The sequence below is a fragment of the Schistocerca gregaria genome, chromosome 7 (genome assembly GCF_023897955.1).
Source record: "Schistocerca gregaria isolate iqSchGreg1 chromosome 7, iqSchGreg1.2, whole genome shotgun sequence".
Taxonomy (NCBI): Eukaryota; Metazoa; Arthropoda; class Insecta; order Orthoptera; family Acrididae; genus Schistocerca; species Schistocerca gregaria.
The window spans coordinates 301,852,966-301,862,280 of record NC_064926.1 but is presented as its reverse complement, the minus strand read 5'-3'; positions in this window follow the sequence as shown (position 1 = coordinate 301,862,280).

Genomic DNA, 9,315 nt, shown 5'->3' with positions numbered 1-9,315 from the left:
GTGAAAAAAGGGAGGAAAATTTTTAAGAAAGTATTTCGTTATGTTAAAAAAATTTATAGTTAAAACTGAAAAAACTGGTATTTTACTTATCTGTTTTAGGGGATCAACGTTTCTATGGCAATATCACCACAAGAACGCAAAATGCATGATTAACAAAAACCTTGGTATCCAGCTACCAGAACTGCTTTTTCGTGAGAAGCGAAGTCGGAAAATATCATCCTACTATGGCCTTAAATAGAGTGAAAAGTTTAGAAGATGTCGAAGTTTGTGAACAACACAAAAATTTGATCACAGAAAAATCTCGTGCGGACCGTACAGTCTACGCGAGCGAAGAAGCGGAAGCTAAGCTATTAATAAATAAGCTAATGGTGGAGTAATGCCGTGTAAGTATCAGCGACATAATGTTATTGTCTTTAAACTAGAGCAGCAGAGTAGTTAAGTCCGTACGATCGAAGACGTAGCTGGAAAAATCAAGTCAGTATTAAGAATTGAAACATTACAATAGTTCGCTAATTCGTTGTAGTGAATGTTTCCACACAACAAGAATTAAAACGCTGCATTTACATCTTTGTCGCCGACAGACACACAAAACACTCATTTTTCACAGTACAGAATGTTTAAAAGCAAGTTGAAAAAAGTCTGCTAAAGGCAAGGCCATGTGGTAGCAAGCGCCTCGTGTTACGACTGATAATTGCAGATAAGCGACACATGAGTTGGAGGATAAGGGTAACGCAATATTCAGGTCTGGTTTTCACACAGGTCTGCTCTGTGTACACAATGTTATAGGAACACAAGATTTTCATATAAAATTCATAACTCATAAGCAGCACTCAATATGTTACGCTTCCGGAAAGGTTTTTGTCGTCGTTGGTACCATAAAGAATGAATTGCATGATTTGCTTTCATCTGCAGTTACAATGTGCAACATGAAATTTGAGGAAATATTCTACCTATTGATATCGGGTTTGGTAGCCACTTCATCCTTTTTTTATTGATTTTCGATTCCCCACCACTTGGGGACAGGCGAGCTGATTGCAGCTTAATACGCTGCGCTACAGCCGAGAGAAAAGTTAAACAAAACGAACATATAAAACAAACTGTAACACCTCCGTTTTTTATCCCGACCTGATCTGATCGATTAGCAGCCCACTACTTATTATTTACGTGACCGTAAACCTAATGGGGCTGGTAATCGGAATTGACTGCTACGAAAGTTGTTACTTTCCAGTTCGTCCTGTTCAATACTATAATACTGAATGTATGGTAATAAGGAACACCAACACAGTTTTACTAATTACGAACTTATATTCTTCTCAAAACACAAAAAGGAGACAGCCACTGCCTTCATCATACATATCTAATTACGACTAATCTCAGCACAGGCTTTCTTCATTTGCCATTATCGTCCCACCCTAATCCATCACTGCATCCAACACTGCAATCCAAGGTTAGGCCGGCGCGGTAGACGCAAAACTAAATATCAGCTCTAGTAACGTCATTGATCACTTTTATAAAGTTACTTCATCACTTTCCTGGTATTTATTTATTATTTAGTGGTCTAACCACGGCGATGGTGACACCCTTCTCGGTTAAAAACCCTATATTCCAATAATGGCCTCCACACACACACTATTCCCGCCAACCACCCCGGCGCATCTCGACACTCGCTCTCGCAACACGTCACAATCGATTGTTCGCCCTATCGACCTGTGCCGAGTGCATAGTTTAGTAAGGGCCTACGGACCCCTTACAAAACATATAAAAATGCGATAAAATTGTAACAACTTTTTTAATAACAGTAAAATGGCAGAAAGTTGCGGAACCTAAAATACAAAACCAGGGCGTTGACAATGCGGATGAAGATACACAGGAAGGAGACATGCACAATAAAAAAACACGGCCACAGTCGGGTTTCTGTTCGCACGAGATAAAAACACAACTAGTGACAGTATGGAAGCTGTTCGCAACACTGACAGGAGACGCACAACTCTGAACACTCACTTAAAACCATTGTAGAGGCGACACGACGCCTCCCTTTCATCTTTTTGTCACTCACGCTTAAGTATGGTGTTTCTAAATGATCATATAAGCTCTGTCAATGGTATCTCAGTTTCTGAAAGGAAACGATATCCGTATTAGATGTCAAGTTCTTCGAGCAGGGTTTCAAACGTTCCTGCCAGAGCTTCACTGAAAGTAGATCAGAACACACTAAGCCTTCCTTCAATATTCTCACTTTGTTTTCATGTTCAAAAATGTTCAAATGTGGGTAGTGAATGAAATCTTGTGGGACTGAACTGCTAAGGTCATCAGTCCCTAAGCTTACACACTACTTAACCTTAATTATCCAAGGACAAACACACACACCCATGCCCGAGGGAGGACTCCAACCTCCGCCGGGACAAGCCGCACAGTCTATGACTGCAGCGCCGGAGACCGCTCGGCTAATCCCGCGCGGCTTTGTTTTGATGAAAGAGTTTCACATGGTCCAGTTATATTACTTTTACTACCGTCAATGTTCGACGTTAACATGCGATTACCACTCACAGACGATAGGTGGCAGCACTAGCAGTGAAGGCTATATAAGGCGTGTCTGGAGGACGCGGACAACATTGCAGTCGTAGTCATACTGCGAAACGGAGCGGTTTCTCTGACTTACAAAAGGGGATCAAGTGTGGAAGTATTTCCGAAACAACTAAGTTTGTAAACTTTTTCGTGTCGCTATGGTTAAAGTATACCGTGCATCGCAAATCCGAAATCGGAGCCGAGGTAACTGTGTTGCACCACTGGCCATAGTAAGTGACAGTGGTAAATGACGGTAGCGAGCGCCTCTGCGTATGGGCCCCCGCTGACTGCTGTTCATCGGCGAAGAAGTCTGGAATTTGCTCGGTAGTAACGGAACTGAACGAACACTGAATAGCGACAAGTGGTCTTTTCAGATGAACCACGTTTTATGTTCCATGAGACAGATGGCCGTTGGCAGGTATGATGTGAAACGTCTGAAAGCGAAAGGGTCCAGGCCGGAGGAGTTATGGTGTGGGGAATGTTTTCGTGGCATGCCCTTGGTGATCTCGTGATTCCTGATGGCACAAAGGAGCAACACAACTATGTGTCTATTCTTGGGGACCATGTACACTCCTGCACGCAGTTTGTCTTTCCTCGGCACGATGTCATCTATCTGCAGGGCAATGCAACGTCTCACGCAGCCCCCAGTGTAAGTGGATGGTTCGGACAGCACCATGTTGAGTGCTCTGTACTCCTCTTGCCACCAAAGTCCTGAATTAGAACCCTATGGAGAATCTGTCGGACCATCTCAATCGGACTTTTGAGTGATCAAATTGTGCATGAGTGAGTCCGCAACCGCTTAACGATGCATGGTTCGCAGGAGAGCTTCTGTAAAGTTTGGAAGGTAGGAGACGAGGTACTGGCAGAAGTAAAGCTGTGAGTACCGGGCGTGAGTCGTGCTTCGGTAGCTCAGATGGTAGAGCACTTGCCCGCGAAAGGCAAAGGTCCCTAGTTCGAGTCTCGGTCGGGCACACAGTTTTAATCTGCCAGGAAGTTTCATATCAGCGCACACTCCGCTGCAGAGTGAAAATCTCATTCTGGAAACATCCCCCAGGCTGTGGCTACGCCATGTCTCCGCAATATCCTTTCTTTCAGGAATGCTAGTTCTGCATGGTTCGCAGGAGAGCTTCTGTAAAGTTTGGAAGGTAGGAGACGAGGTACTGGCAGAAGTAAAGCTGTGACTACCGGGCGTGAGTCGTGCTTCGGTAGCTCAGATGGTAGAGCACTTGCCCGCGAAAGGCAAAGGTCCCTAGTTCGAGTCTCGGTCGGGCACACAGTTTTAATCTGCCAGGAAGTTTCATGAGTGTGTGTGTTGCCCTTAGTGTAAGTTAATTTATTAAGTAGTGTGTAAGGTTAGGGACTTATGACCTGAGTTGTTTGGTCCCATAGCACTTACCACAAATTTCCAAATTTTCGAAAGGCGTGTATGTTTCGTCTTTGTCTGCAACTATACTCAGCAAGCGAGTGTATGGTGTCTGGTGGAGGGAACATAATGCCCCTGTACCGTCTGCCTCATTCCTACTGCACTATCAAATGCTATGGAAGCAGAATTACTGTTGATTCCTCTGTGTACAATTCCAAATTTTTCCTATGTAAACATGACCAGTGTTAACATTAACGAACACATAATTTTATTCCTATTCATGCAACTACACTTCAGATATATATTGATGGAAGTAGTATGTTTCTCGACCACTTTGGTATCATGGGCTCTGGGAAATATACGTACCTCCTCACGATGGACATCTTTCTTGCTGTACCACTACAATTTGTTGCGCATTTCTGTGATATTCTCAAACAGAGAAAAGAAACATTGACGAGTCGTTCAGTTCTTCTTTAATCTTATCCATTATCTTCCATTAATCTAACTCAATAATGGTCCCAGACTGATGAACAGTGCTGCAGAAATGACCGAATGAGAATTTTTTAAAGTTGTTTCTTTCGAGAGAGAACTACACTGCCTAAGATTTTTTCAGAAAATTGACTCTGGGATCTGCCTACCTCCTGGCTACTTTCCCTCGCCTGGACTTATGTGGTCGCTCCATCTTAAATAGTTACCAGTTTTCAAATCCAAATTTGTCTATGAAATAAAAGGAGTTGTCTAGGAGAAATCCTTTTATGTTAGATTTAAAAATTGCTGTCATACATTCTATGTTATTGGACAAATGGTCGAACTTTTTTGTTACTACAGGTTGAGTCCTCTTCCGAGCCACTGATAGTTTTAATAATAGGTAATAAAAGAAGTTTTTGTGTCTAGTTTGATGTGAACCTTATTATTCTTTTCAAATGGTTTATTTAAGACTGTTTCATCGGCGGATATATGTATTGTGACAGCGCAGTTAAAATGCTTAGGTCCTTTTGACGGATCTAAATCACGTCTGTAGGTGAACATCACATTTTGTTCTTACTGCTGGTATTTTTAGAATCAATGCTCTCTTTATAAGTGGTTACATACTTCAGAAACTTATTTCATAAGATATTATTGGGTAGATATATGCAAAATATTTCAGGAAGTTAATTCGTTTGTTTCCAAGATTAACAATTAAACAAAGAGCAAAATAAGCTGAACTTCACTTTTTGAGAATCTCAGTAATATGCTTCTTTCAATTCAATGTTTCATTAATACATACATCCAAAAGTTTGGAGCCTTCTACCCCATTTACTGACTTTTGCCTACATGCTATGTCAATTGCTAGTATGATATCATTTGTTTTACAGTACTGTCTGTAATGTGTTCTTTCAGAATTTATGAAGAATATATTTTTTGAGAACCACTTACTAATTCTTTGGAAAAACATGATTTATAATTTCTTCTGTTGCTTTCTCTGCAATTGAATTTTTATAACGCCACTATCGGCTGCAAAAAGCACGAATTCTACTTGTTGAATATTAAGTGGAAGGTCTTTCACATATTTAAGGAAAAGGAATGGACCCAAAACTGAACCGTGGAAGTGGGGTGATTTTATGTTCTGAATTGTTTCTTGCGTTCCCATAAGTGTATAAATACGAGAGAAACATCATTTAAGAATTAGAGTGCGCAGATTGAGTATTTTGCATCCAATGGTTCTACAATGCATTGAACGCTGACTAGCAAGACATGTTTCGTGTTTATGAAGTGTTACATCGTAGTAACGAATATGCACGTAATCACATTATCGTCCGCACGAAGGCATGTTTAGCGACGTCGTCACAACAGCGTTCCACAAGGCACACTTACGTAATGGACTATGAAGTATGTGAGAGGAGTATTTCAAATGTACATGACTTGCTGTCTATGTTCATACATCCAGATCAGTCGTGTGATCAAGTTGTCAACTATATCATAATTTTGCTTTTCATCGGACAATAGCCGCTTTTGATCATATTGTAGGAAATAATGTTGATGCTGACGGGAAAATAGCGAAACCACGTAGGACTAGGTTACTTGACTACATGAAGTTATGTGTCAGGGAAGACTGTGCAGTCATGAATAAAATACTTTAACAAAGTAACAAAACAGTATAGACTGATACAACCTAAAATATTTATTTATGCATACAACATGAAATAATGTATGAGATTCAGAACCAGCTATCTAGTGAACTTCTTTGCAAATTATCACGTACTTCTTTTCCGTGATAGTTTCATTTCCCTCTTTTCTGTCGTTTTGTTTCGTTAAATCATCATTTCATTGTATAATTTTTGTTTTTTCTTTGAGATACGCTACATTCTTTCTCTTATACTCGTTGGCTTTTAATTCTTGTGTATTAATTACTTCCTTTCTTCCTCTGTTATTTCTTAGTTTCCATTGTTTGTTTCTACATTTTTTTTAATCTTGTAGAGCAACTTATACTCCGTGCGCTCTCGAATCTGTCAAATTTTGCATTCGTGATCTCCTCGGGAGGTGTAAGTAGGGGGAAGCAATATATTCGGTACCTCGTCCAGAAACGCGCCCTCTCGAAACCTGGACACTAAGCTACACGATGCAGAGCGTCTCTCTTGCAGAGTCTGCCACTTGAGTTTGCTAAACATCTCCGTAACGCTATCACGCTTAACAAATAACCCTGTGACGAAACGCGCCGCTCTACTTTGGATCTTCTTTGGATCTTTTCTATCTCCTCTGTCAACCCGACCTGGTACGCAACCCACACTGAAGAGCTATACTCAAGTACAGGTCTAACGAGTGTTTTGTAAGCCACCTCCTTTGTTGATGGACTACATTCTCTAAGGACTCTCCCAATGAATCTCAACCTGGCATCCGCCTTACCAACAATTAATTTTATATGATCATTCAACTTGAAATCGTTACGTACGCATACTCCCAGATATTTTACAGTTTCTTTCCTCTATAGTTACACATCAACAAAGACAAAGTCATTCTGAATATAAATAGATTTTACAATTTACATAGCATTAGAGTAGTCTTTCATAGATTAGAAACGCCACTTTTGTTTGCTATATTTAAGATACGTAAATGTGAAACTGATTTCACAAAGTCGGGAACTTGATTAGCTTTATTTTAGATTGTGTTATTGTGACCATAGTACTGAGATGAGTAGTGTAATATCGGATAATAGAGATAATAATGCCAAAACGACTGGAACAATATCACGAGTACGTTTCCTGATCATGCTATTGAAATAGGGAGACACTTCCACTTCACATCTATAGAATGGGGCAGTCACGCAATGAAAACTGGTGCCTGAGAAGGGGATTAGTGTAAGACTGCTCTGAATGTCTTGCCTGAAAATTACTTCGAGCGTAGACACTGCGCGCCTCAGAACGAAAGGATCACTTCCTCGAAATCCTGTAATTACCAACGATTGCGTCACGTAAACCTGATATTTGGCTCAAAGGTGCGTGCAGCCTCCCCTGTATTCGTGCAAAAGCGTGATACCCTGTGACGTCACCCTCGGCCTCGAAGACGCTTCCAACAGCAAGGTGTCGACACAAGCGAAGAAAAAGCCACTGCTCAGAAGTTCATTCGACCTGTAAAAGTGGTTAATGACTTCACATTGGTACCAAAATTCGCCACAATTGTGCCCAATGATAGCGTGAACGAATCACACGATAGAAAGTCGCCACAGCCCCTATTACCCACATTTCACCCCTTCTTCTGACGCCTCTGCAATGGAGGTTAGGACGGCGACTGAAATCATGCTGTTTCCTTATGAGTGGCCGAGGAAAATATTCCACACACCGCTGCTCAGAATAGCAACGAAAAGGCCTCAGTGGGTTGGATAAAGAACCTCAATGAAACCACCTCTTTCCTTGGGGCGTTGATTACCACACATTTCGCGATGGAAAACGACAGTTCTCAGAGCCTTGAGCAACGGGAAGACGTCTTTCATAACTTTTGGCACAACCTTTGAAATTGCTGACGCCCTCGGACGTTCCAATCCTTCTCTAAGGATAGTGTGGGGCTGTGAGTGCAGCGCGACCACAATTTTTGCTCTCGTGTACAGTTTGAAACCACTAGCGACCGTTCAACACCATTCTACGAAATTTGAACGTGATAAGAAGTAGCAAAGGGTGCTTATGCTTTTTATCCCTCCTTTTTCGCGTCATCCTGTGGCTTGATTACAGGGGGTTGTGACTTTAACACACTCGTGAATAAAACGGCAAAGTATCCTTCTAAGACGACTCAGTTCGGCAAAACTCTCGGTGCTACGAACCCGCCTTTGTTCAGCACCTTAAAAACGTACGTGTGCAGACAGAACCCATGGCGGGAGTCCCAAGGATTCCGCAAGCAGGCTACTGGGCTTCTCTTCAATCGGTATAATCTTGCAGCGGACGATACTGCTGCGTATATGAAGGTTTCATAGCCAAAATACAGCAGTGAAACGTACGAAGACCTTCAGAGGATCGGCTATCTGTGCACGGACTGCACTGTGGCTCTCAAAGTAAATAAATGAAACTAATTGAGAATAGTAGGTGAAGAGACTGTGAGACTGCACTATTGGCGACAAAGCACTATTTCCGCATTTTGTTCGTGATTGTTCGTGGCGGACATCCCATGACGCTTATATTCTTCACGGGTTTGCAGCCGGATCATTTCGTCCTCCAGACACAATATTTCGGCGGACCAGCTGGCCGCCATCCTCAGGTGAGTTAATGCTGGTGCACTGCCTCGCCGGAAACTGAGTTCCAGCCACAACGACGGAAACCTTTATACACCACAAACCGTTCACCGCGCGTGCGCGAGAAGATAGCGCCTCCTGGCGGTAGGAAGACACGCAGCGCGCCGGTGGAGAAAGACGGCGGAAACGATAAATCGCATCAGGAAGGATCCAAAGATCGAAAAGAAGAACGTTTTTGTTTAATGTCCGACAACATCGGATTCCATATTTTGCTTAGAGGAAAACCTCTATCCCTGTTAATAATATTGCTTGCTAATCTGATTTCAATAGATTCTTTAAGAATACATTCCCAATAGCGAGAAGCAGGAGAGATCAATTGTGTCCTGTCGTACATCATTCTGTGTCCCTCGTTAAGGCAATGTTCCGCCACTGCAGATTTCTCGGGCTGGAGCAACCGAGTGTGCCGATGATGTTCCACACACCGGTCCTTAATCGTTCGAATAGTCTGACCAATGTACTTCTTTCCACAGTGACACGGGATTTCATATACACCGGGTTTCCTCAAACCCAAATTATCCTTAACTGAGCCGAGAAGGGCTCTAGTCTTGGCCACCGGCGTAAAAACACTTTTAATATCATATCTCCTTAGAATTCTTGAAATTTTAGATGATATACTTCCCGCAAAGGGTAAATA